This window comes from Myotis brandtii, unplaced genomic scaffold (genome assembly GCF_000412655.1).
Source record: "Myotis brandtii unplaced genomic scaffold, ASM41265v1 scaffold137, whole genome shotgun sequence".
NCBI lineage: Eukaryota > Metazoa > Chordata > Mammalia > Chiroptera > Vespertilionidae > Myotis > Myotis brandtii.
Window position 1 is genome coordinate 2,925,330 of NW_005354874.1, and position 25,781 is coordinate 2,951,110.

General features: G+C 38.0%; 1 protein-coding gene across 3 annotated transcripts in view; it reads left to right on the forward strand.

Moving 5' to 3' along the window:
• The window catches only part of MACROD2 (MACRO domain containing 2), a 1,947,520-nt gene that overhangs the window by 942,183 nt on the left and 979,556 nt on the right, over positions 1 to 25,781 (forward strand). The window lies entirely within an intron of this gene.

Below are 25,781 nucleotides of genomic sequence, written 5' to 3' on the forward strand. Positions count from 1 at the left end.
AGCCCGGCTGAATGGAAGCCGGTTTCTGGTGTTTTGTTTAGCTTCTTATTTGCAACATAGTACATAGTTGCTTAGAGTTGCAGCTGAGAGGCCGGCAAGTGAGGCGGGGAACGTTGGAGTCCGCAGCAAGCAAGCCTCATGCTCGCTTCAGTGCCTGGCTGCCGGCCGCCATCTTGGCTGACAGTTAATATTTATATACTCACTGATTAGCCAATGAAAAGGGTAGTGGTCGTACGCCAATTACCATGTTTCTCTTTTATTAGTGTAGATGCTTGTATGTGGGAGTATGTGATATAAATATATAATTGCATGTGTATGTTTGTATATATGTATGTGCATGTCATTTGCATTGGGTAAAGGACTGCTTGTATTTACATTGTAATGTTAAAACTTTTGTTCTCTAGATGGTTGATATTTCAAGAGGTATATTCATTTCAAGAGGTAAACCTATAGGTGTATATCCTATAGGTGTGTTTCTGCAGTTATGTTAAGAAGATCACTTTTACAAGGCTTTTTGTCATTGGAAATTAACTTAAGATGTTAACTTGACTGCGTTTCTATATTGCATCTTTGGTTAAATTAGCAAAAGATACCCTGTCATCTGGTAGCATGGTTGGGTAAGTAGAAATAATTACCTTTGTGCAGATTTTAAAAAGTAACAGAAGGTGCCCCTCCTTGGAGCTGGGCTGTGGTGGTGGAGTACTGAACACAGCCAGGCACACAGTCTGGCCAGAAAAATGTGAAATTCCACATTTTGCTTGCAATTCCATTTTTTCCCTAAGCGAGGCTATTTAGTGCAGTGCACATTCTTACATGGAGGCTCACAGGAGACAGCTGTGTATATGCCTTTGTTTGCACATGTGCACGTGTGTGTGTATGTGTGTGTATGTGTGTGTGTGTATGTGTGTGTGTGAGAGAGAGAGAGAGAGAAGAAGAAGAAGAAGAAGAAGAAGAAGAAGAAGAAGAAGAAGAAGAAGAAGAAGAAGAAGAAGAAGAAGAAGAAGAAGAAGAAGAAGAAGAAGAAGGAGAAAATGGCTGGTTAAAGCAGGAAGATAGGAAGTTTCAAAGCTTCTGCACTGAGAGCTCCTTAGGACCAGTTAGTTAACATAGATGAGTGGCTGGATGAAACACTACTTATGCACTTCTTCAAATCTTCTTGGCGTTAACGGTTATTTCTGTCACTGATACAGAGAGCAGTATGCATGGGCTTTGACCAGCTTCACACGGGTATAACCTGATGGACTTGGATCCCACATCTCACTTTGTGCCCCAATGGCTTCTCTAATCCATAACTGGGGATACTCATGGATACACAACCCAGGTTGGAACAATTGAATACTTGGTAGAACGAATGCCTTTGGGGCAACTCTGACTGGTGGGGTCAGGATTTGTTGGGTTAATGCTCCCCCATTCTATTTTCTGGATGGACAGTTCTGAGACACATTTCAGAAGGCTCCTTAGAGGTTCCGAGCAAGTTATTTTGCAGTGGCCGATTCTGGGACACATTTTTTTTTTAAATTTTTTTGTTGTTTAAGGTATTACAAATAGTAGTACATATTCTTGAACTGGCTTTCCCTCTTCCCTGTTTCACCATATTACTTCTCACATGAGCCACTGTAGGCATTTCTTTTTAGGGTTATACAGGTGGGTCAGTGTGGTCAGTAGGTACTAACAGCTTGCTGCTATTCATGCCCAGTGTTGCCAGATTTGTCATTTTTCCAGACAAGTCATAAATCCTTATTTTTTTAATCTGATTTTTTAAAATTAGTGATTTTTAAAAGCATTTAGCTGGACAAATTAAACAAATGCAAACTTGATTTTGCTTCTGGGTATTACTTTGTGATTTCTGGGCTATTTGAATGGGGAAAAAAAAACACACACATATGAGAAATGGGTTTTTTCCTGGAATGAAAGGCATGGGTTTCTCGCATGAGGAACCAGTCTGTAAGCATCACTAGGAAGTTTATGGCTGTCCTGTCTAGCACCATCCTCAGTGCCCTGTGCAGGCCCCTGCACATAGAAGGCCCTTAATAAACATTGTGTTAAATCAATCCGTTTAGGGTGCCAGTATTGTCAGTGTCAGGCTGAGATGGTATCCGCTTCTTTGCTTCAGAAGAGGCAGTTCTGGTGGCCTAATCAGGAGACTTGACCATACCCTGAGGCCTGGGCATTAAGGGTACAAAGTAAATTCTTGTTTACCTTCTCCCTCACCCACCCTCAGGATCTCTTGACGAACTAGCCTGTAGATCTTTACCACCATGTCTGATATCCCAATAATCCCAAATTGCTGGGTTCTCTGTTCCAAAGATTTATAAAGCAGGACTTCTAAAATTCTATACAATGGACATTTTGGGTTGAATAATTCTTCAGCCTAGGGGGCTGTCCCATGCATTGCAGGATGTTTAGCAGCATCCCTGGCTTCTAGATGCTCATAGCCTCTCCCAATAAAAACTGTGCCCAGATTTTGCCAAATGACCCCCTGGAGAGGGAGGTCAAAATCCCACTGAGAGGCACTGCCTGTAGGATAATGCGTCGGTGAGAAGCAGAACAGGAAAAGTTGAAGCATGAGGATCAATTTGGTGGTGCAGCCATCTATTGTGAAATTTTTGAATATTTCTCTACTGTAGTGAATTGTCTCCTAAGAGCCAGGTAGGGGTTAAAATTGTGCAATTTAAATATAGTGATCTAGCTGACAAAAAAATTTGTAGCTCCAAAGTTTCATTGGAGTAAACTAATATTTCCTCAAAAAAAAAAAACAAAAAAACATCTCCAATGGGGGAATTTAGTTGATGTTCTGGAAAACAAAAATGTGTTTTTTTCCTTCTGAATACACATTAATGGTCTTTGAACATTAGTGTTAAAAGTTACCATTATTTAAGGTTATTTTTTTTGTTTCTTTTTTTTTAAGGTTAAACAAAATTCTTTAAGGAGATGAGATTGTTTTCTTACTAATATCCATCCAAATCCCTTTGCTTTTCACCGGTTTGTAAAGTCTGTGACTAGAGTATGTACCATTTCCTCCAAATATAATAATTTTTAGCTATTCTCCCATCCTTGATTCCCACACCAATTTAGTATTATGGTGCGGGAGCCATATTTAATTGGACCTAACTAGAATTTTGCTTAAGGATCATTTTGTTTGTTTGCAAATGATGAAATAACAATTTTTCCTGCCTTCACCTATTCAATGGCCATGATTAGATCTATAAGCATGCTCGGCTTATAGGATTTTCTTAATCAATGGCTCATTTGCCTTGATTTCAATGCCCTTTTGGGTATTTATTTATGTATTATTTTATATTTTTAAAATAGACCCAGGGGACTCTGCCAACTGCTGCAGGAGCATTGGAGGTATCAGTAAAAGAAAATGATGGAGCACAGTGGCAGGGGCCTAGCCAATATGTCGAAGGTGCCAATATGAGTTTAGAGCCAAGCTCATCAGCTTGCTTTAGCACTTGGTTTGAGACAGCCTGGCCTAGATAGGATGATATCTAAGTGGAAAGCAGGCTCAGAGCCTGGAGAAGTAGTGCGAATGTTCCCCTGCAAGCTCATCTTTACATGATAATAACAAAACTTAATTAAAAAATCGCTGGTATTTTCTCTATTTGTTTTCTCTGCAGAAAACTCAAATACCAGACTGTCTGGTTCTAAATTGAACACCTGGCAACACTAATGATTTGGTTTGCATGGTGATTTATGTTGTTTGGCAGATTCAGAAATGAGGAGACAGTAAGGGGTCAGGGTTAGGAGAGTCCAGAAAGACTCAGAAGAAGACCTTTCTTTTCATTTTTATATTTTTAATTGGGTTAAAAAATGTTTCATAGATAAAGGGAATATTTTCACCTATTATTCCATTTTATTATAGGCCTGCCCATCTCTTGTTCTTATTGTATATCTACTTCTTGCCTTAAATGCTAATTTCCATACCTTTAACTCTGTCATTTTATAGTCTCGGATCCCCATGTCCCTGATTTTAGTGTTTTTGACTTAGGGCTCTGTTCTAACTCTGAAAAGCCACCGCCATGGTTTATTCACTGGGTGATATAAGAAAGCAGGATCTGGGGCCAGATGACTTTGTTTGAATCATAGCTGTACCACTTCTCATTTGTGTAGAAAAGATACGTGATCTCTTTTTGCCTTAATTTACACAGACATAAAATGGGGATATTGATAATGCAATCTATATAAAAAAAAATTTGTGTTGTGAGCATAAACATGCCTACCTCTCATTCTTGTGGGTTCCTTCCAGGGCAAGAGTACACGTGAAGGCCTGCATATTCTATGTAAAAACAGGTGTCCCCAAAAATGTATACACACTTTAACAGCTGACAGCTCAGTTTTGAAAATGAAATGTATTTTAATAAACACTGCCTTTTTAATTATGCAAAGTGTGTGTATACATATTTTGGAGACACCCTATATTTCAAATTATAAATTGCCCTAACAAGCTGTTGAATGAACTGTGTTCTGTTCATCTACCTTCACAAGTAATACCTTCAAAATCTGGAGATCTGTTTTAAATTTAGAATTTTTAGTCTCATTAGGGTTGAGATACAGAGGCCCAGGGGGAACTGGCCCTCATTTCTCAGCCTACCTGCCCCTCATCCCAAGCCCAGCTTTTTTACACAGTGCGGGGGCCTCCCAGACCTTGTGTGGACACCCCAATCCACACACCCAAGCTGCATCTCCAGCTCCATCAAAAGGAAGGCTGAAGCCGCTCCTGAGGCCTGGAAGTTATGCCCTAAGCCAGGCATGAAATGGCCTAGGAGGAAAGACTTGTGTAAGATGTCTAAGAAGCCCTTGAAATAGATTCAAAGCTCTTTTGACAGGGAATTATGGGGGCCTACAAACCCAGAGTATGGTCCTGGGGCTGGACAAAGGCAGGCTGAGTCAGCCTGCAGGCAAATTACCCCAACTGACCAGGACCGGAGCTTCAGGTTGCTGGGATGCAAGAGTCTGAAAGATTAAAATCCATATGTTAGCCTGAATTCTCCAGAGTGGCTGTCACAGCTTCCCACATTTACTGGATAACTAGTCAATTTTTGTCTTCTCTCCACACTTTAAAAGTATACTTTTGGTAGCTATACTATGGAAAAGTTGGATGATTCCTCAAAAAGTTAAACATAGAATTGCCTTATTATTGAGAAATTTCACTTCTGGTTAAGAATTGAAAATAATGATTCTAACAGGTACATGTTCACCCATGTTCATAGCACCATTACTCACAGTAGGCAAAAGATGGAAATAAATGTCCATTGACAGGTGAATGGATAAGCAAAATGTGTTATATCTATACAATGGAATGTCATTCTGCCTTAAATAAGAATGAACTCCTGATGCATGCTAGACATGGATGAACCTTGAAAAGACTATGCTGGATGAATTAAGCCAGACACAGAAGGACAAATATTGTATGATTCCACTTACACAAGGTACCTAGAATAGACAAATTTATAGAGGCAGAAAGTAGAATAGAGGTTAATAGACAAATTTATAGAGGCAGAGAGTAGAATAGAGGTTAACATGGGCTGAGGGAAGGGGGATAGATAATTATGGTTTAATTACAGGGGCTGAGGGAAGGGGGATAGATAATTATGGTTTAATTGGTACAGAGTTTCACTTTGGGATGATGAAAATGTTCTGGAAACAGATTGTGGCAGTGGTTGTACAACAATGTGAATATACTTAATGCCTCTGAATTGTACACTTAAAAATTATTAAAATGATGAATTTATATTATGCATATATTTTGCTATGATGATACCATATGAAGATACCCAAAAAAGTTTCTTAAAATGTTTTTCCTTACACCAAGGATGGGGAATGAAAACTCAGTGTGTTCCTACTCTCCCTTTGGTGAACTTTCAGCTGACCTGCAATTTCTCTTCCTCTTCACTTCAGCCAGGCCAGGTAGCATGGTATAGAGAGGATAGAAAATTGGGAAAAGGATCATTTCAAAGGGTTCGCTGTCCTGCCAACTGTTCCTTTGCTCTTTGCCTGATACGTACTTTGTTCATGTTATCTGCCTGTGACCCAGTTATTTGCTCTTTCTCTTCAGACACTTGAGGTAACCTTGAGATGGGTTCCAGTATGTAAACTGAAATAAGGTGGTCCTCATGTGTAATGGGGGTGATTGTGGTTAGGGCTTCTGATAAACTAACTTCAGATAAACAAAACACATCCACTGTAACTCTCTGACTTGTGAAATCTGTAGCTGGAGAATCATCATTCATCATTTTTGTCCTCCCAGACGCTAATGGAAATTAAAATAAACAAACCTCTCCACAGTGAGAGGAGAAAAGGTCCTCTACCGTGACAAGTTTCACACAAATTGTAACAGGAATAAAATATCCCCTGTGTTTTGCAACAGGCCATCCATTAAAGGTTCAACAGACACAGGGGAGCATTGCAGTGTAAAGGTGGCTAGGCTGTTGTTTAACCAACGTTTCGTTAATGAACGAGAGTTCAAACGGCAAATGATCGTCTAACAACATCATTTTATATTTGTGCAGATTAAACAAGACTCAGGTTTCTCTCATTTGGAGGTTTGCAAACTAAATCTGGCACAGAATGTACAGGAAGATAAACTCAAGAGGAACGTAGCCTGTCACAGTGATTGATGGGGTTGGTGTTCACCCAACAGTGTTTGAAAATGTAGATATCCATAAATAAATGATACTGTGTGAGCCTTGCCAGCCTAGGGAATTAAGAAGACATTATTACATTTTGCAGAACCAATATAAGCTCTGTTACCAAATATGATGGTTGTAATTCTATACACTTTCCATAAGACCTCACAATGTACATTCTCTCGAATGAGTGGTGCCATCTTCAGTAATGAGGTTTCTGAGGTATTACAAGGTGAAGCAAATCACTCTCCATGCTATGTTCCTTGAGGTGTAGACTGAAAAATCAGCAGCATCACTTTCTGGACATTAGGAATCTGCCCCCCACACATTCCTTCTTCCCTGACCCCCTCAGTTTACACAGGGCTCTGAAGAGGGCCTCAGACTAGAGTTGATACACAGGGGAGACTTAAGTTATAAAATACCAATGTTAGAGGATATTTATTAACAAGGCAGAAAAGTATTCTCAAATGTATGTAAATTGTGAAACTTTTTTTTGTCAAAATCAGCAAGGTATAGTGTAGCATTTGCTTTATTTGTTGTCCATATGTATTTTGAGGTTTTTAAAAAATGAATACACACATCCATAAGCATATAATTAATGAAAACATGATTATGTTATACATGATATTTTATAACCTGCTTTTTTCACTTAACAGAAATTACTAATATCTTTTGATGTTAAAAAATTTTATATTTAGCAGTTGCAAAGAATGCTCTGCTATGAATCTAATTCATTGTTGGTCACTCAAGCTGGTCCACTTATTTATACAAATAGCTCTATGGCAGGGTTCCTCAAACTACGGCCCGCGGGCCACATGCAAATACAAATATTGTATTTGTTCTCGTTTTGTTTTTTTACTTCAAAATAAGATATGTGCAGTGTGCATAGGAATTTGTTCATAGTTTTTTTTTTAAACTATAGTCCGGCCCTCCAATGGTCTGAGGGACAGTGAACTGGCCCCCTGTTTAAAAAGTTTGAGGACCCCTGCTCTATGGAAACCATCATGGTAACCAGATTTTGTTGTATATGCCTACTTGTTTAATTAAGACAAATATCTTGAAGTAGAATTGCTGGATTAATGTTTTAACAAAATTTTATGTCTTTTGATATCCAGTCATATTAATATAGCAGGATCCAAGAAGCCAGTTTTCTAACTCTTGTGACTCTACATATTGTCATAAAAAAAAGTTGTTGTCAATATAGTAGGCAAAAATTGGCATTACGTGATTATTTTACTTTTAATTTCTTTGATAACTTGCGAATTGATTTGAATACCTTATCAAGGCTTATCTGGCATTTATAAATCTTCTTAAACACATTGCCTGTTCTAATTAGTATTTATATTTACTTATCAATTTATGTCTTTTATATAGTAAAGTATTAATTAGTTACCTCTTATATGTGTCACAAACATTTTAGTGTCAGTTCTCTGTTATTTTTGTTTATGTTTTCTTCCCTTTGGTCTATAGATGTGATATTCAATAATGTAATCAATTTCATGGTTTCTATGATCTGTGATGCTCTGATTTGTAAGCCATTGCCTGATCCTGTTTTCATCTGATACAGTTTTATTTTTTTGCATTTGTATCCTTGGTCCCTCTTAAATTTATTTTGGTGTGTTTTATGTTGGGGAAATTTTTATTTTGTCCTCAAATTATTAATTATATGCATACTAGAGGCCTGTTGCACGAAAAGATTCGTGCAATAGGCCTTCCCTTCCCCTGGCTGCCGGCACCGGTTTTCCTCCGGCACCCAGCACCCAGGCCTTCGCTCCTGCCGGAGCCACCTTCAGCCTTCGCTGCTCCCACTTCGAGCCTACATATGCAAATTAACTGCCATCTTTGTTGGTGGTTAATTTGAATATCTCGCTGATTAGCCAATGGGAGGCGTAGCGAAGGTACAGTCAATTACCCTGTTTGTCTATTATTAGATTAGATATGGAGAGTTAGAGATAAATACATAGAAAGACAGATAAATATCAACTGATTTAAATATCTGCTTTTCTCAAAAGACACATAGAACCTCTCTTTCAATTCCCCCCCACCCCTCCATTCCCAAAGCTACAGTTGGAATTGAATTAAATTTATATATTGAAGAGAACAACATCTTTCTAATAATGGGTTTTTTTTCACATGATGACATGGTTTTGTCTCTCAATTCAAATCATTTTGTGTGTGTGTATGCCCTTCTTAAGTTTTATAGTTTTTCTCATATGTGCTCTGCACATTTTTAAAGATTTAGTCTTATTTTTTAAAGTTTATTGCATTGGTAAAGGAATCATTTTCTTATCATATAGGAAAGTTATTAATTTAAAAAGTATAAAGACTAGGCATGAACTAATTTTTAAAAAAATATACAGTAGATATAAATTTGCAGTTGAAGTTGGCCATACAAGAAATATCCTTTATTTTCTTTAAATCTAATTTAGTCTATTTAATCTTACCCTGACTACCACCTACCTCTTCTCCAACCTGTTGCACTGTCAAGAAAATAAATCAATCCCAGTCCTTAGGGAACTGCCTGTTCCTCTCTAAGGTCATACCTAGAAAATGGGGTGTAGCTGGATTTCATCATGAAGGCTGCTGAGACCACCAGTGTCAGACCCTCATTGCCCCAGGAAGACCCAGGCATTAATTTGTATTGAGCTCATTCCAAGGGGCCATTAGGGCCTTTAGGCCAAGAGATCTTGTCTCAAGGGTTGTTCCTGTTTCAAGCATTTTCTCACTTCCCTGGGGCCTGCCAGAGAATCCTAAGGGTATGCAAACGCTTTTCCCTTCTATCCATGGATATTTTCCTCTCTTGCACTGCCAGCCTTCCTCCCCCTTCTCTTCCTACCATAATTCTTTTTTAGGACATCAGGCTTAAGTGAAAAGACTCAATAGGCCAGCTATCTTCAGGCAGCTTCTGCTTCCAGTGAAGCAACACCTAAATCTAAGGCAAGGGGACTGGGAAATGAGGGATTAACTGGCCCTCTCTTCTTCTATGGAGAAATAGATGAGTGAGAAGTGGAGGGAAATAAAGCACAAATAAATGCCTGAATTAGTTTTCTTTACCTATGAGTATGAGTTGTATGTGTATTTATAATTAGTCATTACAACTTGTTTCTCAAAAATGATACTGGGGATAATATGTTTTCTATTTCATATTCAAATATGATCCATCTTCTTGGATTAGTATTATCTTTGAAAGACAACCAGTAAGTCTTGATTGATAATGCTTTTATATGACCAGTAGATAATAGATGATTCTAGTAGACTATGATGACCATCTACTTCCCCTTTGTCTACTTCAGTGATCCTCAAAGTGTGTTCCCAGATCAGCACCATCAGCATTAACAGGGAACATGTTAGATATGCAAATTATTGGGCTCCACTCCAGACCTATGGAATCAGAAACTCTGGGATGGGACCCAGCAATCTGTATTTTAACAAATCCTGCTGGTGAATCAGATACACACTAAAGTTTGAGAACCACTGCTCTACCTAACAATCAGACCACATTTAACTCATGAGTTATATGCTCACTGCAATGCAGGGATAGATTATTTATAACTAAAATTAGTGTTTAACTGCATATTCAAAAAAATTAATATCGCCATTTGTACCCAAAGTTGTATTTTTAGAAAAACTCCTCGTAATCATCAAGCAATTTCAGAATTTGGCATATAGACAAGTGAAATTCATTTAGGACTAACTTTACCAAAAGTGTGAACATCAAAAAGCCAAAGCTGCCCCGGCTGGTGTGGCTCAGTTGGTTGGGCATTGTCCCATGCGCCAGGTGGTGGCTGGGGTTTGATTCCTGATCAGGGTAGATGCCTGGACTGCAGTCTCCATCTTTGGTAGGGGGTATGCAAGAGGCAGCCAATTGATGTTTCTCTCTCTCCTTCTCCCTTCTTCTTTCTCTAAAAATCAGTAAATTATTCTAAAAAATAGCTAAAGCTTCTCTAATTTTTTGCTAATTATAAAGAAGTTTCCTGTTTACTTACATGTGGTTTTCCCTCTGAAGCTTTATGATTCATTGCTGCATTATAGTTTTAGGAATAACGTCTTTACATTTTTTAATCCAAGTCAACCACTTTGAGAAATTAACTTGATTTTAGGGCTTAATCCCTTAAAAGGGATATGACAAAATTAGAGAATTTCAATGGATATTAGTCATATCAACAAAAGCCATACTTTCTTCAATTTTTTTCTGTGAAACCTTGCAGTTAAAAAAAAAGAATATGGAGAATTAATGAAGTTTTCTTATTTGGCATTTTTATTTTTTTTAAATATATTTTTATTGATTTCAGAGAGAAAGGAAGAGGGAGAGAGATAGAAACATCAATGATGAGAGAGAATCATTGATTGGCTGCCTCATGAATGCCCTGTAACCTGGGCCTATTCCCTGACCAGGAATTGAATCATGACCTTCTGATTCATAGGTTGACTCTCAACCATTGAGCAACACTGACTGGGCAATTATTTGGCATTTTTTAATGCAACTGCCCATCCAGAAAAGATACCACTCACCTCTTACAAAAAATGTGCTGACCTTTTTTTTTCAGTGTATAGGCAAACATGAAAAGAGACAAACACAATAAAGGAAGGATTTCCCCTCTTTTGGTTACTTTCTATCCCCTTGATACTAGCCTCTGCCTTTATTTTTAACTATTTAAATATTAGTTTTTTTAGTCTCACCCAATGACTACCCAGGCTGCAAATTATGGCCTTACCATGTATTAGTCATATGATCCTTAGTTTCATCATCTGTAAAGTGGGAAAGGAAATCCCTACCTCACAGGTTTATCAAGAGGTGTACTGATGCTGTCTTGCATGAATGAATCAGGTGAAGTAAAGGCCAGGATGTGTGATGATATGGAATGGAGTATCCATTCATTACCAATGCATGGAGATAATGTATGTAAAATGCTTGGAATATTTGCCACCTAGCTAGAAACATATTATTAGGACATAAGAGATCATCTTATATTCCCATCCATTTATGAATTCTTTGGTGTGATTGAAAATAGCAATAGTAATATTTTGAATCACATTTATACACCTGGACAATTTCACCTCAAAACTAATGTATGTTTTGACTTCTATTTTCAACCATCTCAAGAAGAGACTGTGTAGTAAAATCTTACTTATAAAGGAGGAAACAAGGTCTTTTGATTGTAAATTAAGTTTTATTTACAACTGGGAAGAGCTTCCAACTTATTCATCAAGAAATTCTTTCTCAAATTTCTTTGAGGTTAGCAGTGTATTTCTCTTGTGGTTTATTTCTGGTCTCTGTTATTGATTGTGGCCAAAGAAATTGCAAAATATGAGCTAAACCTATGAATGCGAATGGCCAGAGGCCACTTGTGAATGGATGTGACTCTACTATGGCTGAAGCCAAGAGCTATAACTTATTGAACCCAGCAGTTCCAGGACATGTTTCACTTGTTATTTAGTGTCTATGTTCAATGTGTGGACCCAGCACACACCTCATGAGGATAAGCTCAGGCCTGGCCAATCTGGAAGCCAGATGATGGCTCTTGGTTGGCTGCTCTGACGACATCTTTTGATGCAGCCTGGGTTGAGAAGGCGAGAGGTGTTACTAATGCTGCCTTTCATGAATTTGAATCAGGTGAAGTAAAGGCCAGGATATGTGATGATATGGAGTAGAGTATCCATTCATTACCAATGCATGTGATTGGACCACACAACCCAGGCAAAGAATGCCAGTGCTAATTAATTAACTAATTAATTTGGTCAACAAGGACTTGAGGGCCTAGTACAGTCAATCCATTTAACAAACCATAGTGCCAGATTTTAGGGGAAGTAGAGGGAAATTGGGAGAAAGACGTAACAGACAAATAAACAGAAAGTTACCTTAGGGATTGTTAAGGGTAAGAGAGAAAGCAGCACAAAAGGAGGAATTCACTGCAGACTCAGTATTTACACCTGGCATCTCATATCATGTTTAATGCCTATTATTATTTTTTTTTCAAATCTGAGTAATTTTTCCAAAATAAGAATGCCATTATCTTAACCTAGTTGTTGCAATGTTCTAGATGTTCTCAAAGTTTCTGGAGTGTTAGATGCCTCGGAGTCTTTGCTGATCCTATCTAGTGGCATTTATTACCCAAAGGTTTCTATAGGGGTCTTCTTAGATGTGAAACGTTGCCAATATCGTGGAGGGGGCGAGTCTGTTTTGTGGGAATCATGCCAAGGTGTGATTCTCTCATCACTACAGGTTCCCTAGTGCAGCCCTCCTCAGCAGTATATTTGGTCAGGTCTGTTTCTTCCCTCTACTCCTTACACTTAACTTATATCATTATGCCAATGGCTTATTCTGTCACCCCATCACCATTCCCCACCCTCTATCCCAATGTCATAGCCTTTAGCCAGGGGTTTTGTGGGACTTTGTTTCTACTGGTGTGATTGTACTGAAGTAGACTTTTAGAATGACCAATTAGAACAAAGGTGAAGATATGTCTTTAGGGGCCCTTATCTCAAATTTCAACCTCCCACCTCACCATGGATTGCTGTTTCCTCTACCTTTTGTCAACTCCCCATGTGTAGTTTTCCTATACGGGTTTAAAATAGTGTTTCTCTGACCCCATCAGAGCATTGTCCAGTGGGTGGCTTTATTTTCTTTATTACTGGGCAACCTCTTAGCTATGCTCAATATTTTCTGGGTTGAAATGTTCACTGTAGCAATTTGTAATATTTGTAATATATTTAAGTAACTCTGAAGTATTGGCTTTTAACACTTCCATCCAATTATGAAGTTCAGGCCTTGAGCTGAACTATGTGTTTGCGGCTGCTCCTTGGGTAGAGATCAAGTTGCCAGAAGTATTAATGATTGATTGAAGTAGTTTAAATCTTTCATTTTTTTTATTATTTTTGGAACTTACTTTTGGTGAAAATTCTTGCAATTCATCTAAGTTACTGGTATGACATGTCATATGCATTCTGGACATTATGATAGGCTTTCATATTTGAGCTTTGTTATGGACTCACTTCAGTGAATTGTGTGGTTTTAAATATTGAAACCTGATAATTGGAGATCTCTATTTAAGAAATCAAAAGAGAAGCCAAAAAAAAATCAAACTTTTTTAATCCTATTATGCCATAAAATACATGAGCAAAACTTTGTTTATAGCACAGTTCCAAGTCATTGGAGGGCATCTCTTGGTCAGAATCATTTTCTCTATAATGTTAATATTTGTTCAATACTGAGCAAAATTTTGGGCCACATTACAATTTTAGACACCTACATCTAGATTTTTTAAAAGAGTACCACTTCTAAATATTGCATGTGCTTTCTTTACTTTAAAAAAAATGTGTTTCTTTCTTGCCATTGAGTACTTAATTTATCTATCATTGCTACTTTGAGTTTAATATTGAAATGTACCATATCATTATTTAATACCATACAGTGTTGTAACTGAAACATGTCTTCAAAAGGTAGAAAAATATGTGATATTGATCTGTACTGTACATGCCATGCAGAATTCCAGGAAGCTGGGAGACTTGTAGAAATTCAGGGACAAGAGCGTTGGTGAGAGGCTTTCAGGAAAGTTTGGAGACCCAAATCCTGAGTAATAAACATATAGTTCCTGGTCTTAAACATCATTCATGAAAGGAAAATAAAAACAAGGAAGTGTTTGTTTTCCTTGTGGTATAAATTACTCCATGACAAATAGAAAGTGAAATTCTCTTTCATAACCTATATTTTTCATAACCTATATTTGAGAGAATCTGCTGATTGGTGAAAAATAGAGTAAATGCAGAAGACATGTATAAATTACAACAGTTTCTAGCAAAGGCAGGAAAATGCCTAATCTCGTTCTGTAAAAGGAAAAGCTGAATTTGTTTGGAAGGATCAGTTATTCTATAATCATGATAAGCTTTCTCATTTATGGAATGCTCATCATCTACAATAACACCTCCACCTGACCACCTGTAGCATCCTACAAGGGAATGGGACCTTCGTGTTCAGCTGGGTTCTGACCCCGGCCCCTCACTTTTTATGACAAGAGTATCGGGGCCAAGCAGGAAAGAAACATCTCATTGTAAGCCCCACATTGAATTATGGATACTCTGGGGCCAAAGTCTGAATCATCTCAGTGTAATCATCTTTTACCCACAAATCCCTATCTCAGGATTATGAATGAACCAAGGAAATCCCTGTCGCAGCACCAACATCCCATCAGCAGAAGCTCAGCGAAACTATGTTACGTGGAATAGAAGCAGGAGATCAACTCTGCCTACATCCCTCCACCAGGCTGGTAGAACTGGTAGGCAGGAGCCTAGATTATGCCTTGGAAATTTAAAGCCAGACCTTACTGAAGGGAACTAGAGACTATAGATGAGCGGTGATTGCTTTATTTTCCTACAGTGCTCTTTCTGTTTGGGTCCTCCTTACACATGCATGGCACAAAGCTGTAACTCATTGCTTGTGCACTCCTGTCCCCTTCTCTGGGTTCTCTCATCATTCCTGGGCTTGGGTAGAAGGAGGACCCTCGTGTTCCATGGTAAGATTTGATGTCTTCTCCATTTCAGTCCATGTGGTCCCTTAGCTCTAGTAAGGGCTCCCTCTGCTTTGGTGCCTTTCTCATGGCACCAAACCTCTAGGACAGTGGTTCTCAACCTTCCTAATCCCGTGACCCTTTAATACAGTTCCTCATGTTGTGGGACCCCCAACCATAAAATTATTTCTGTTGCTACTTCATAACTGTAATTTTGCTACTGTTATGAATCATAATGTAAATATCTGATATGCAGGATGTATTTTCATTGTTACAAATTGAACAAAATTAAAGTATAGTGATTAATCTCAAAAATAATATGTGTGTTTTCCGATGGTCTTAGGCAACCCCTGTGAAAGGGTCGTTCAACCCCCAAAGGGGTCGTGACCCACAGGTTGATAACTGCTGCTCTAGGATTTCATCTGCCTAGGACCAGAGTGTGTACTAAGTTTGGTCTGCAAATACTTTTGTTTTTCTTTTAAGCTCAAAACTTTAAGAATCTGAAAGTTTTATTGAATAATCTAGTTTTTTTGGTATCTCTTTAAAAATAAAAATGCATTGACTCCGATCTTGCATGGCGTGCTCCCCATGCAGCTGGCTGATGCTGCCCCAGTTGGATGGGACATGAGCTCTCCAGTTCGGCACAGTTCCCACCATTCCCTGTTGTTTTGCTCTTAGCTCCCTTCATTCACTTGAGTCTCCTGCACTTTGCCTCAATGCTGCACGCTTGTATTCTTTCTCTGAGAAGCTCTTTTTGGAAGATTAACACAGGCCTCTCTGCTTCTGGACTTACAGATCTTCATTCACTCCTCACCTCTTGTCTTTCCCTCTTGTTGCTCCTTTTTGTGATCTGTGGGTGGTGGAGGGGAGCTCTGCTTCCTCCCCTCTGGTTCTCTCCAACACTCTGTCTGTATCCTGATTCTGGCTGAGACATTTCGACTATGTTCTAAGTTTTAGTGCCCTAGGAGTGTTTGATTTAGAAGTTCAAAATCCCATAATGAAGCTTGTTCCTATTGTCTGTATTAACACTCGCTTCCCCTGAGTCAGTGAGTACATTCTGCTGGATGTCTTCCATTTGCCCTCCAAAGCCACTCTTGACCTTCTCCCTCCTCTCTCTGCCCATGGAAAGTGATTTGCACAGACTGTCTCAACGGGCTTCCCTGCCTTGTGGCTTCCTACTGAGGTTGGTCGATGGACAGTACCACTGGGAAATTCAAGGAAAGGAAGAGACTAAAGGCGAAGTGTTTATTTCTTGTTTCTGTCTCCACATTCGGGTAACTGCTCCATCTCTTTGTGCGTTTTGGCCTGTGGATAGTGGCAGTGCCATGTTTACTAGCCTAAGGGAATGGCACTGGCCCTAGTGGTTGCTACACCCTTCCTGCTCCTTTATAAATAGTCTCCTTGCTAACCACTTTTAAATTACTCAATTTGAAAGTGCCATCTGTTTCCTCTTGGGACTTTAATGAATATAACATTCCATGCAGTTGTGTATCCATAGGCATGTTCAATACGTTTATGCATATTCTAAGTATCATCTAAAAATAAATCAGTGTTCAAATGCAGCATTTGAACCACGAAGCAATGTAAGACTTTTCTATAAAACATTCACGTGTGGTTAAAAACAATAGAGAATAACTGAATTGACGCTTTTAAACTCGTACATCACAACCTTTAACACACGAGGAATCCCCAATGCACCAGTTTCTAAGAGAACCTAATAATATTTAAGCTGATATAGAACAACAAAAAATGGGGGTTATTTAGGTCTGCAACAACTGAGGAAGATAAATCAATAACAAGCTTAGCATGGCTTCACTATGCCCTGGGTGCATGTTCCCAGGTAACAGAAGACCGTAGTCAGAACACACAGTTTCACTCAGTTAAATTTTTAATACTCTTTGAAACAGTGTGTGAGGTTAGTTCCTCAGCTTGGGAATCCCAAACCCTTTGTAAAACAGGGCACCTTTCCCACCTCTGCCAGAGTGCATGGCCTTGTCTGTGGTCTTCTCCCCTTAAGTTCACTCAGCCATGACACGGATGTGTCACTCATGCTAGTGGCCTGTGCAGAGAATAAGAAAGTAAGGGTTTTCTGGTGCATATTTAACACCTGGGAGGGAAATAGTGTTCACAGATATTTTACATACTGCTCAGAATACATTCGGTCTGGCATGTCAGGTGAAGCTACAGTTATGTGCCCCATAAGTAAGTTTTGGTCAATGATAGACTGCGTATGTGACAGTGGTCCCATAAGATTATAATGGAGTTGAAAAATTTCTATCACCGGATCACATTGTAGCCATGTTGACATCATAGCACAATGCATCACTGATGTGTTTGTGGTACTGCTGATGTAAGCCTACCATGCTGCCAGTCATGTGAAAGTATAGCACATACATTACATACACTATATAATACTGGATAATGATGATAAACTACTATGTTACTCATTTATGTATTTGCTGTAACTTTTTGTCATTATTTTAGAGTTTACTCATTCTACTTATATTTTAAAAAAAACAAACTTCTCTAAAATGATATGCCCGTTACCCCAGCCACATCCTTAGATATCTTGTGCCTGTCAAGTCTCTTGACTGGATCATTTCTTTTTTCTAAGCATGCAAAATCCTCTGCTAATGTTGCCAGTAAGAGGCCACATTAAATGACTGACCTGGGAACAGAATTAAAAGTGATTAAGGACTATGAAGGTAGAAATCAGTGATGATTATTGCTTGCTAGTCAGGCATGTCCCATTCCAGCGTGGCTCTGATCTTAAAGAATAAGAACAACATGATGGAAGCTGTTATGGGCTCTGCTTCATTGAAGGCAACCAGACCAACAAAAATTTGAGGAGGGCCTAAATCAGCCATGGAGAAATGTCTGTGATCTGGATTGAAGACCAGACAGAGAAGCATGTCCCTATCAGCACCATGACGATCACAGGCGATGCAGAAAGTTTGCAATTTTGAAAGAAAAGGCTGGACCCAACTGCAATGCTGAACTTACTGCTAGCTCTAGGTGGTTTAAGTGACTCAGGAGTAGATATTCACTACCTAATGTGAAAGTGAGAAGTGAGTCTGCCACTGCTGACATGAAGGCAGCTGAAGAATTTTTGGAAATTCTAGATAAGCTGATTGTGGAGGAAAATTACATACCCGAGCAAATATTCAATATGGATTAAACTTCCCTATTCTGTAAATGGATGCCTGAAAGGACTTTCATTTGTAAGGAGGCCAAGTCAATGCCAGGTGTTAAGGATACTAGTTTTGCTTGAGGGCAATGTTGCAGACTACAAATGGAATCCCATTGTGATCTGGCACAGTGAGAGGCCCAGGGCCTTCAAGCACAGCAGTGAGCACACACTGCCAGTGAACTACGGGAGCAATGAGAAGTCAAGGATGACCCAGCTCCTCTTCCAAGATGCCCTCCTGGATTGCTATGTCAGGAAAATGCAGAAGTACACTTTGAAGGATAACATAACCTTTCAAGATTTTGCTTAGTGTTGATAATGCTCTTGAGCATCCTCCTTTTATTGATGATCTTTATCCCAATGTCAAAGTAATGTTTCTCTTTCCAAATACCACCTCTTCGATCACTTAATGGATCTGGAATTTATAGCAGCTTCTAAGGCCTACTACCTGAGGAGGACTTTGCCCAGTCTATTGCTTTAACTGAGGAAGAGGTGAGAAGACATTGTTTCAATTCTGGAAAGAGTACAACACCTACAACTTCCTCAAGAACCTATCTTGGCTTTGGGTGATGTCACCAAAGGGTGTTTGAATGGCATCTGGAAGGAGATACCCAAGAGGTTCATCATGACTTCAAAGGACTTGCCAAGGATGAGGAGGTTGCAAAAATCAACAAGGCTGTGGTTGAGATGGCAAACAACTTTGAGCTGGGTGTGAAGAAGGATGGCATTGAGGAGCTCCCTAGAGGAGGTTCCTGAGGAATTGACTTAATGAGGAGTTGTTGGAACTGGAGCCAGAATGCATAGCTGAAGAAGAGGCAAGAGAAAAAGAAACTGCAGGAAAAGTAAAGGAAGAAGAACCCCCAAGAAAAGTCACAGTGAAGGGTTTGGCTTAAGCTTTTTCAGACCTCAAAAAGCTCCTTAAAATGTCTGAAAACATGGACCCCCAACATTGAAAGGTTTTTATTAATAGAGAGGAATGTTCGTGTTACATTATTTGCTTACAAGCAAATCTATGAAGAAAAAGTAAGAAACAAGACAGACAAACCACCATGGACATATTTCTAAGAGCAACTCTTCATCAAGAAGAGCCTCAAGCAGGTCATTCAGGAGGTGTTCCAGAAGAAAGAATTGTTATCATAAGAGAGAATGGCTCCCTGTGTATTATTGCCCCTCAAGACCTTCCAGTGGGACAAGATGCAGAGGGAAGTAGTGATATTGACAATCCTGACCCTGTGTAGGCCTAGGTTCATGTGTGAGTTTGTGTCTTAGTTTTTAACAAAAGTTTGAAAGCAATAAATAAATAAATATTTAAAATAGAAAAATACTTATAGGATCTTTACATATAAAAGGCTAAGTGACCATCCATCCATCGAAAGTCCAACTGACTGGCCAGTACCTATGACATGCACTGGCAATTTGAAAATAGACATTGACTTGCGCATGCGTGATACATATAAAGCTCTCGCTGGTGCCAATCGCACACGTGTTTCACTCTGTTATTGTCGATCATGAATTTGGTTGACACTTCTAATATAGAGAAAGGGAGATATTAAAATATTTCTTATAACTAATTTTCTTTCAATGTGTACTGGGCCACTAGTAAGGACATAAAGAAAATGTATCTGTATAGCTGTACAATGTTTTCGGCTGTTGTAAAAGAGTCAAAAAGTTAAAAGAATATTTAAATGTTTATAAAGTACAAAGTTGCAGTAAGCTAATGTTAATTTATCATTGAAGAAAGAAAAAAATATAAATTTAGTGTAGCCTAAGTGCACAGTGTTTATAAAGTCTACAGTAGTGGACAGTAATGTCCTACATTTCACATTCACTCACCACTCACTCATTTATGCAGAGCAACTTCCAGTCCTGCAAGCTCCATTCATAGTAACAGCCCTATACTTGTACACCATTCTTAATTTCTTATACAGAATTTTCAATGTACCTTTTCTACATTCAGATATGTTTAGTCACATAAATAGCATTGTGATATAATTGCCTACAGTATCCGGTGTTGTAATGTGTTGTACAGGTTTGTAGCCTAAGAGTAATCCATGTAGCCTAGGACAATAGTAGGCTATATCATCTAGGTTTGTGTGAATGCACTTTATGATGTTTGTACAACAATGAATTTCTCAGATGTATCCCCATCCACTAAGTGATGCATGGTTGTTGTGAAACCTGTATTTTTTTCTTGGTTTACTTCTGAAATAAATTTATAAGTGATTCTCTGAGTATTAAATTCATATATCACATATATGTGGGTGTTCATACATGTGAAATATGACGTTGTATCCAAGCAGATAAAGAAGACTATTACCCACAGATTTATGTTTTCGAAAATTGCTTCAAACCCGTTGGTTAATTTTTTAAAATTTCACTTACTGATTTTAGAGAGAGAAAGAGGAAAAAAGAAAGAGAGAAACATCAATGCTTTGTTCCACTTATTTATGCATCTATCAATTGATTCTTGTATGTGCCTTGACAGGGGGTCGAATCTGCATCCTTGGCCTATCTGGATGATGCTTTAACCAACTGAGTAACTAGTCAGGGCCCAGCTGGTTCATTCTGATGTTCCTTTGGTTGATTTCTCTCCAAACCAGATTTTTCTGGTTTTCTTGCTAATAACACAGCACAATGTACGACTGTCTGCCAAAATGGCTGTGAAAAATGATCTTATTGGAACTGAAGGAGCTTCATTATGTTAAAGTGCTTTTCTGAAAAATATTCTAAAACACGAAAAATGGACATCAGAACAGGGGAGGAGATTTCTGAGTTCTGTTCTTCTCTCTGCTCTGGGTCCCTCTTCTGTTAGCTCTGTCTCTCCCTGTCACTTCCTGTCGAGAAGCACATTCCATAAATCCTGCCTTTTCCTATGTGCAGTAGCCTCTCCTCAATGCCCTTTCTTTTGGAGATTATCTTTACTCTCAGTACTTCAACTACTCACTTAATACATATAAGTGAGTAGTTGAAGTAGTTGAAGATGTATTACATCTTCCCCTTTAACTCTTCTGTTTTATATGGTTTTAATCTTTTAGGCTTTCTCAAACTCTTCCCAGAATAAGACAGAATAATGTATTACATAAAGCCAAAAAAAAAAATGAAAACACAAAAATGTGAATGAGCTGATTTGTAGTAAAGAGACGATTTTTTATGGATAATTTAAAAATGAATCTCTGACCCTTCCCACATGGATGACTTTGAAAGTAGTAAATCTTACCTATGCTTTCTCCAGAGCACAAATTCTGCAAAAAGAATGTTCTGAAAAACCATTTCATGCCCAAGCCCTTCCATCATCTCAGATTCGACATGACCAAGATTAAACTCAAAGACAACCTCCTTCTACCAGCAGGAAAAAACAAAATCCTTTCAGAGTGTCTGTTTCTGTCTATGATGCGATTACTCCCAGTAAACGTGCTTGTATGTGTGTGATTAGTCTTTTTTGCATTGACCTGACTTCTCTCTGATTGTCCACATCCACTCAGTTTCCAAATCCTGGATTCTTCCTTTGAAATGACCCTCAAAGTTGCCCTTCCTCTCCAATCCAGTTGTTTATGTATTTATTTAGCCCCAGGCCACTCTTCCCTCACTCAGGACTAGCGTAGTACCTGTCCAGCTGGTCCCCCTATCTCCTTTGCCCATCTAGATTATAACAACCCAATTGTAGGTCTTATGTTTCACAACTTTCTAGTCTTGGCATATGCTTTCTTCCTGAACAGGACTTTAGTAACCTGGACTCTTGGTCCTGCTATTCTTAAAATGTCGTCAACTATAACTTACTTAACTGCATCTGATTAACAGCTGCTGTGACATTTCCTAAAGTACAGTGTCTTTCTGTATATCTCTTTGATAAGTCACTGTGTTCATTCTTGCCCTTGGTTGAAAAACACATCGCTTATCAATGTGTTTAATTCATGATCGGCTGGCAGCCCAAGCATGCTCTTTGATATAATTGATGTCTCCTATTTACTAATGGATGTTACATCATCATTATTAAGAAAATTTGCTACTGAATTAACATCTGATTAAGGATACATGATTGGGGTTAAGAGCCTGTGAGTGTTTGTAGATAGTTGGTAATAGCATGAACTGTGCAGTGTGGTAGGCAATCATGGGCTGCAGCTGGCTTTCCCTTCTGTTAACATTCTGTACTTGGGGTGGCTAAAGGGGCATTGAGATGCTCAACCTCAATGATTCTTTCTACCTACTGAATGACAAAACATGTACTGGCTATAACAATCTGAGGAAATCTAAGTGAGTAAAAAAGAAAAACAGGATAGGATATCTTTATAGAGTTATATAAGATGAATAAGTATCACACACACATATTTAGGTATTTAGAGATCCATGCAGTTTTATTAATTTATTATGAGAGACCTGGAGGTAGAGGCTTTGGGGTATTGGTGATTAAATTTACCAATCATCCTATCCCCAGAAATTCTGAGTATATGGCAAGACTGAATTTACTGGAGCTCTTGTGATTGGATAAAGTATATGAACAGTTTTTAAAAAATACATTTTTATCGATTTTTCTAGAGAGAGAAGGGAAGAGGGAAGGAGAGAGAAAAAATAAATACATCAATGTGAGAAGGAAACATTGATCAGTTGCCTCCTATACACACCCTGACCAGGGATTGAAGCCACAACTTGGATATATGCCCTAACCGGGAATCGAACCAACAACCTTTTGTGTACAGGACAACTGAGCTACACAGCCAGGGCTATATTACCCATTTTGGCCAATGAGTTGTAAGGCTTTTATTGCAATGTCAGACCTGTCCTTTGCTGTGATGAACAGCAATGGCCTAGATAATGGCTACTCTAGCAGCCTGAATCCATAATGAAGATAACATGAAGCAGAGCAATAGCCAACTTTCCCTGGATATGTAACTTGACAAAAACACAAGAACCTTTGTGGTTTGAAGCCACTGAGATGAGGGCAGTGTTTGTTACTCCTCCTAACCTAGTCCCTCTTGACAGATATACTTGGTGTGATTCTGGCTTTAAATCTCCTTGGCTATATGACTTAATGTAAGTCAATTAGCCCCCCCTTTTTTTTTTTTTGCTTATCTGAAAAGAAAAATAAAGAGTATATTATCTAAGTGCCTACCTCATCAAATTATAACAAAGACCATATTAGATAATAATGTATGTGAAAATATTATATAAATAAAATTATATACATGCACATAAGATACTATTTTCAATGATATATAATTTAGGAACTTACAAACTATTCTTAATTTAAAGATTTATGCTGATGGTAAATCTAAACAGTAAAGAAGGGTAAAATTATAAGCAAAAATATTCCTTCCCAATACCACCCCATTACCCAATTCCAGTGGTATCTACTATTAAAAGTCTCTTATGAATAAGCATAAAAGCATACTTTCATGCATAATGTTTTTCAACATCTTTGGTTACTTTACACTATGTTTTGAACATTCTCCTCATTTTTCTTTTTGATGGTTTCACAATGACCCGGCTGGATGAATGAACCCTGCTTTATATAATTTCTCAATCAAAATGTTTTTCTTTGGAAAAAAACGAATACTCCTTACAACTTAACACAACTAAAATTATTTTTAAAAATGTACAAAAGAAAGAGGGCAGTGAAAACAAAATAATAGTAATATTTATGACCAACATTAGTGCCTATAGAGACAAGGGAGATGAATTAATAAAGTTAGAGATGTAAGCTCAGGAGAGAAATTGGGAGGAGGGAGAAGGAGAGACAAGGAAGGAAGGAGGGAGAGGGAGAGGGAGAGGAAGAGAGAGGAAAGAGAAGAGGGACGACAGAGAATTGTTGCCACTAGAAAAGCACATGCCTTTCTAAAGGCAGCAGCTGCTATTCAGCTGCAGCCCAGTGTTACCCTCAGTTTTATCTCAGCATTTACAAATAGGTTTTTTTTCAAGGACCTTTAAGAAATTCCAATATTTGTATGTATAGTTTTAATTTTTAAAGTCAGAAACTTAATTTTTAGTGCATAAGCCAAATTCAATGGGGGGCGAGCAACTGGGTATAGTCAAAAGAGAGTTTGTTATTTTAAAATCAAACGTCTAATAGAGACATAGAGTTTGAACGTACCTTAAAGAACATCGCTACATAATATGATCTTGTCTACATGAAACAAGTGTGTTTCATACCATGAGCCTTTCTCATTCTAATTTTGTTTTTTGAAGTCACATAACCAGCCAATCTCAAAATTCCTTGAAGAATCTTCCTTTAGGATAATGTTATTTCTGCCTTTGTCCTGTGCTCTAAAGCACTGAGTGTCAAATGAAAGGAGCTTTCAGTGACTCTCTCGAACCTGCCATTTACCCTCCTCTTTCATATCAACATCAAAATGGAGTTATGAATGTTAATTTGGAGGCAACTCAGTAGAGCACATCCCATTTGTTTCCAAGCAAATATTTTATTAAAGTATTTTGGAACAACACCTAATTTGTTTTTATATTTTTCTCTTAATTGACTAGTTGTTCAGTGTAAATTGTGATCACTTCAATCAAAAAAGTAAGAATACTCATGTATGAAAATTGACATGGGATTCTGACATTGTTCTCCATTTATACTGGTACTTCTTCTTTTAAAATATGATCTAAAATTAGATAGATGCAGATTGCACACTTTTGAGAATAGTGAAAATGCTGGCTCTGCAAAGTTGTTTTGAAGCCCAGTTTGCTTTAATTAGTAAAACTAATCACATATCTCAAAGGAAGGGAAGACATTTGGAGGTAAAACCAAATTCATCCATCTAATAAGGTTGAATACATACTTTTTATACTTATTTTTAAATTATAGTGAAGATTACTTTTTGTCAACTCAAGTGTCAGTCAAGATTTGGAAATTATCATTTTATGAGAGAATTCCATTCTGAAATGTAAATTTATAGTTGAATAGAATTTTTGTTCCATTTGATTCAGATGCTGAGAAAGCTTCTTCTTCTTCTTCTTCTTCTTCTTCTTTTTTTTTTTTTTTGATATGCCTGAATGTCTCATTCTTTCCAAACTTGGTGATTTTCAGGAGTCTAATTATAACTGAAATCCATTTTAAAAACCTGCCAAGAGGACCCACATTACTGTCTGATTTAACTAATGTAACTATTAGATTTAATCTGTTTAGTTGTGGAAAAATTAGTTTGTGACCGCAATGGTTGTCTGCATCAATTATAACCAAATGGACAGAGTAATTTTTAGAACTTTTATTGCTATCAGTTTTTCTTGCTTGATTAAGATTTCCCCATCAGTTTCAGAACCAATAGGAAGTTGAAAAATACACACACACACACACACACACACACACACACACATATCTATACATATATGTATACTTTCTTTTAGGATAAAAATTATAACTCAGTCACAAAGTTTGAACCTACCTTAAAGAACATAGCTATATATTATCACTTTATTGACATGATTTTTATTTACATAAAAATGTGAGCATATATGTGAGTGTGTGTC